This window comes from Gallus gallus, chromosome 1 (genome assembly GCF_016699485.2).
Source record: "Gallus gallus isolate bGalGal1 chromosome 1, bGalGal1.mat.broiler.GRCg7b, whole genome shotgun sequence".
In the NCBI taxonomy this organism is placed as follows: domain Eukaryota; kingdom Metazoa; phylum Chordata; class Aves; order Galliformes; family Phasianidae; genus Gallus; species Gallus gallus.
Window position 1 is genome coordinate 114,466,388 of NC_052532.1, and position 6,000 is coordinate 114,472,387.

Genomic DNA, 6,000 nt, shown 5'->3' on the forward strand with positions numbered 1-6,000 from the left:
GCTAAATCGCATTGACAATTTGTATCATTATGATATAGGTGCATGTAAGGTCAATAAGAATACAGATGTTGTAAAGCATTGGATGATCAATAACTATACAGAGTTAGTAAGTTAGTAAGATTATCACATTAAGGAAGATAATCATAAAAAAAATGGAAGTGCTCACTGGTGTTGTAGGTTCACAAGAAACTCCATAAGGAGCAATCTCCAGAGAGAGATCCTTTCTCAGTAGCAGTCAGCTCTTAAATGAGGTATAGGAGAGGTGGAGCCTGGCTACACCCCTTCTGGTCACACAGGTGAATTGCCTTCACCTGTGCTCCTGCTGCTGACTCAATGTTTGCCTCAGCTGATCAATCAGAGGCTCAGGCTGTGATTCAACAGTTCCCATACAGGTGCACTTTTGGTGTGTATCGTGTTTATTGTATTCTCATTATATAGCAGTTCATTAGGCTTCCTTAGCAGACACATTCTCCTTAGTTCAAAGCTATTGTTAAGTCCAAAAGTAAAGAAATTAGACTTCAAAGTAGTCTAAATATTCTAATATTAAAATTGCTGATGCAGGTACTTACAGCTTGGGTTACTAAATTTATTGGACAAACAAGAACTACTCTTATATAGCAAGATCTGAATGATGTGCAGTAGTGCCTTTGGCTAAGATGAACTTTCAAATGTTAAAGCAATATCTGCACCACTGAAATCAATTGGGTTGATTTCAATACCAAAAGAGACTACAGAGTAGAGTGAGACTCAATGCGTAGATGCAGTATAAAGGAGCTCCTAGGAATAACATGACTTTTCATTAAACGTGTAGAACACCATGCTTTGTTTCCACCTTCCTTCTGCTGGTGGTATACTTGTGGTATGGTTACATTTCACCCATTAAGGCAGCAAATTCCTCCTTTTCCAACTAGGTTTGGATAGACCACCTGCACTTTGACATAAGAACAGAATTTCTCCTTTAGTATTTTCAATTCCTCTCAATCTTACTGTGTTAAACTTAACTTTCTTCTTAAGCTAATCATTCTTTCTTCTTTTAGTAATTTTTCCATTTTCTCTGTTTAACAAGCTCTCATCTATTCAAGATCTTCACCTCATCTTCTCTCATCTATAAAGGAAGCTCTGCAAAATTTGCCTCATTTTTTTTCCCCAAAAAACATCAATTACTCCATTAGCATTGAAAAAAAACCTAATAACTTGATCTACCTTTTCTTTGATCTAAGAACAGGAGCTGTATTTAGCTTACACGTTCTATGAACTATTGGCCTTTTGACTTCTGTGAAGTGCTATTACCTTCATTTTCTTCTGTAATTAATTCTCCAGTTAGACAATCACATCTTTTATCTTTTTGGATCCCTAACAAGACCTATTTAGTTTAGGCAATCTCCTTCCCCAAGGGAAAAACAACAACAAAAACCCAACAAACAGAGGTCTGACCTTTCTGTGATGATAATACTGTTAAAAAGTAAATACTGTTAAAAAGATACTATATATGTACGGTCTATTTTATACATATATATATTTAAAAGCAAGGAACATTTGGGGAGATTAGGTTTAATCGTAAATTACTGAGTTTGTTGTTGTTTTTTAATGTAGCTTTCTACTTCTAAGAATGCATCCTCCCAAGATAATTTCTTCTGAGAAGTTACCTAAGTTTAGTTCATATTTTTCTTGTATCAACTGTAATGCCTTCTTGGACCAGGCTTTCCTACGGGTTGTATCCAAAAAAATATGAGAGATTCTGATGCTCAGATTCAGCCAAGACCACATAAAGTAAATTTCATTCATAAACCTTTATGGAACATCTCTGCAGCTCATCTCCACTGCAGAAGTCAGTGATAAAAGACTCTTCCTGTGTTCCTGCTCAGATTAAATTACATTTTAAGGAATCTTAAACTGGAATGAGCTCTTATTATGAAGTGAGTAAAGAGTACTATTGTTTTCCTCTATATTGTGAACAGGCATATATTCTTCCCCTGTCAGCTGTTACTCCAGTCAATGACAACAGATACAAAAAATAGACGTTTGCAAGATATGGCAAAACTACAGCATACAATAAATGTTAATAGTTTTATTCATTTCAGATCTGGAATGTGACAAAATGACTCATGCTGAAGAACAGACTTCCTGGATCACAAAGTGAGGTAGGGAATGAAATTAGAGATAATTAACAGAAAGCATTTCAGCTCATGCATCCACACCCACTCTTGAAACATTTATCCAAAATTTGTCCATCTCCTGAGATTTGAAGGAATTTGCATACTTTTTTCATTCTGTCTCTCATCTTCCCAACTCCCCCATTTTTTACCTGGTAATGAAAGTCTTTATTATCCCTCCTGTTTCACCTGGTATTTGTTTTAGTCTGAATAGAAACAAGACCAACAGAAATTTTCCCTAACACCCTGCTCTTGCAGAATTTCCTTCCCACATTTTGATACAGTTAGATCCTGGCTTGTGAAATACTGCTCTGCACAGAAGCAATATCAGTACTAAACAGAGACAAGTAGGTATGTTTTAGCATGCAAATAGACTGATCACTTGAATCTTAGTGTTATCCAATGGATTAAAGTATATTCTTTTTCCATAGGTCATTATATACTTGTATTTAAATTGATAAGATAGAATAAAATACATCAATGAATAAAAAAACTAAAATATATTATCAAAACTGATTTAGTATTATTATAATTTTTACCATTGCTGCCATAGGAATCTCTTAACACTGAATTTTTTCAGTCTAAATTAGCATTTGAGGACACTCAGAAAGATAAAATTTCTCAATGGAATGAAAAAATGTGAATTATCCTCTTTCCTACCAGTAATTCAAACTATTTTTTGGAACGTAGAGGTACTTCACTGAAGTCTGAAGTCTGCTCACACGACAGTCTGGCTTTTTTTTTTTTTCCTCATTTCATCACTGTAATTAAGTATCTTCTGAAATGTTAATACTGATAACATGTTCTTGGCCAAAGTTTTCATTTTCAAAAGGTCATTCTCTTGTCACACATGAAGCATGGAAAATTACTTTGAGGTATTTTTGAGGGAAGGTTTGGTCACAAAACTAATTGTACGAGAAGGTATTTTTATAGGAAGGTTTTATAACTAATCTCAGAAGTCTACATCATTGATTACTTTATTCATAGGTTATGTTTCTCAATAAGAGCATTAAAAGAAAAAAAAATCAAAGGCAAGCAACCATACCTTTCTCACAAGAAACAGACAGCTATAAAGGATATGGCAGATGAAAAGTACTATACCAGACAGACAGGATAATAAACACAATATAAAGGTCAGTTTGGCACTGGAAACCATTAGGGGAGCTTTTCCTGAACAAGTAACAGCGGACAATCAAGATGAAGTCTCTCCAAGGGGTAAAAAAAAAGCCAGCATTCAATGATTCGGACTGACCTACTATTGAGAAGCAGAAATAGTGCCATATTCACAGTTCATATAAAAGAAAGAGGCATGTCTGGTTTTTTGTTGTGTTTTATTTTATTTTCTAGACATGTTTTATGTCTTATTCTAATTCTTTATATGTCAAAGTGGCAATAAGGCAATACAATGAAGCAGAATTAAAGACATGCATTTCCTTGCTTTTTACAATTTTACGTGTATGTTTCTAGTAGAGTTAATTTATGTTACTGTGAGATACTGGAAAAAAATTGTAGAAGGTAATTCTGAGTTACTGTGGGATACTGGAATGCCCTCAAAATGGCTACTACTGTCCCTTGTCCCAGCCATGAGACAGTCACTTCACATAGGCTGTGATATAACACTAGTGCCTTTGTAGAAAAGAACTTCCACTACCAATTGCTTGATTCTGCTTATGCTGAGTTACAAGAGACTCAAAATGGCAGATCCCAATATGGACATCAGCACAGTGCAGCAATTACCTATGCGTCAGCAGTTACTCATGTCATGACTAGGAAGCACTGAGTTTGAAGATTTTAAAGACCTCCTGTTAAGCAGTGTCATACCTGAATGTATCTGCACCCATAAGAGGCAATGGGAAGGGTTTTAATTTGCATAAGTAGACACTTCTGCCAACTCAGAAAAGAAAATGCAATCTGCAAAAAATAATCTTTAAGTTAGTTGAATTCTTTTGAAAGATGACTGTTTAATTTTACAGGTAAAGGAAAGATACTTTGGATTAAACAATATCAAGCTCCTTTAATGTTTTGCCAGCAGCAGAGATGAGGAAAGTAATTTGGGCTTAGACACATACACAATATTATAATATAATCAAAAAAAGAGTGACACTGCAGACTGTAGCATTTTTGCACTGAATAAAATTTTGTTAACTTGGGTTAGGCTATGACTCATACAGCATCAAGGACAGATATGAAAGAAGAGCTAATAAAAATAAAGATGGTAAAGGAAAAGAATATATCTAAATATAAGTAAATTTGTATATGATTCTATATCTTTTTTTTTTTTTTTTTTTAAGTCTGATTTGGGTCCTAATAAAAGATTAGCTGAATGATAATCAGACATGGTACAGTGGTACACTATGTCATAATGTGTCTGTAGTAACCATTAACAGCTCTACCATTAACAACTGTATTCTGTCTGTCAGAAGTATTTAAGAGTGGGAATCACCTTACTCTGTCTGAAATTTAGATATCTAGATTAGTCAATTATTTGGGCTCCTTTCATAGACACGTTTAGAGGGTGATTCATCCCCTACTAATATCGACTGGGTGAATCATACCCTAAAGATGCTTCTTTACTTCCTGAGAACTATGCTTTTCCTACGAAGAAACAACAACAACAACAAAAACCACCAAAAAACAAAAACAACCACGTGTACTCTGTTTCCACTTCCAGCTAATAAACATAACTGAAATCCCGAGCATCAGTTATGTGCAAAAAACTGCTGCACATGATCTATGGACTGAAAGGTAATTATGTCAACAATGTGCCACAAATTTGTTGAGGAGGACTGTAGGCTATTTGTTAACCAGTCACAGACAGAAAAATATTTGTTCAGCCATATAACAAACTATAGTTCTATATCATTTAAAAAAATGACTACCATTGATCTTTGCATAAAGTAAAACTGCAGCCTATGCTTTCTTAGCTCTGTGACAGCAGTTTTAATTGGGGTTTGGAGGGGAGTGTGGCTGCTTGCCAGTGCTATATGCAATCATCCAGCTGTTCAGACAGCTAAAGACCTTAAGATGTAATAGCAAAGGAGTTGGCAGACACTCAGTCTGCCTGCTAGAGACCAGTGAGCATCCTCCTAGCAAGCTATTTAAGACTTTATTTAATACAGCAGTCATTAACAGTCAGACTGAAAAAAAAAAAAAAGGAAGAATCACCATGCAATTGATAAGCTGGAAAGGCACAAATTTATGCAGATTAAGGTGCTCCACTATGCATCTCATTGTCTCCATCTAACGACTCTTTAATTGTATTAAACTACTGAAAACTCTAAAACTGTAAATATCTATTTTATATTGATGATATAGGAAGCAGATAGCTGAGTTTTAATATCAAGAAGCAATTATTAAATGAATCAGTACTGGAATATCAAGCTTCTAAATGGAAAGTCTTGAGTCTTCAAATAGGGAGTTTGGAGCTCTGGTTCCTGACGAGTTGCTATTCTAGTTAAATAGTTACTTGAAGGGTTGTTTTTTGGAAAAAGAAACAACTTAAGGCATGTGTTATGAAGATTTACAAAGTTCTATCAAGGAAAGAAAACAGAAAAACAATAATCATAATTGTACTTGTTCTCATCTCTGCAATGTAGCTGTAACAGAAGAAACAATGTTCAACTTTAAACAGAAGAAAAACTAGTTAAGTAGTGCTCATAGTGGAACACAGAGGGATTTTTATTATCTATTGATTGCATTTTGACCTCAGTGGCTCTCTGGCACAATCATTAATTTCAGTTGGCTACATCAGCGCAAAGAAAGTATCTGAATAGTATCTTGTATTGTTCCTTGAGTACCAAGATATAACAATCACTATAGAAAGATTTTACTTAGCAATTTTTATACT

At 34.7% G+C, this 6,000-nt stretch overlaps 1 protein-coding gene across 1 annotated transcript in view; it reads right to left on the reverse strand.

The window, feature by feature from the left end:
• Positions 1–4,078, reverse strand: part of LOC101748044 (maestro heat-like repeat-containing protein family member 2B) — a 50,253-nt gene extending 46,175 nt beyond the window's left edge. Inside the window, exon 1 of the mRNA XM_040649734.1 lies at positions 3,975–4,078. The gene's annotated coding sequence lies outside the window, so the exon portion shown is untranslated. The remainder of the gene's footprint in view (positions 1–3,974) is intronic.
• Between the last annotated feature and the right edge of the window lie 1,922 nt (positions 4,079–6,000).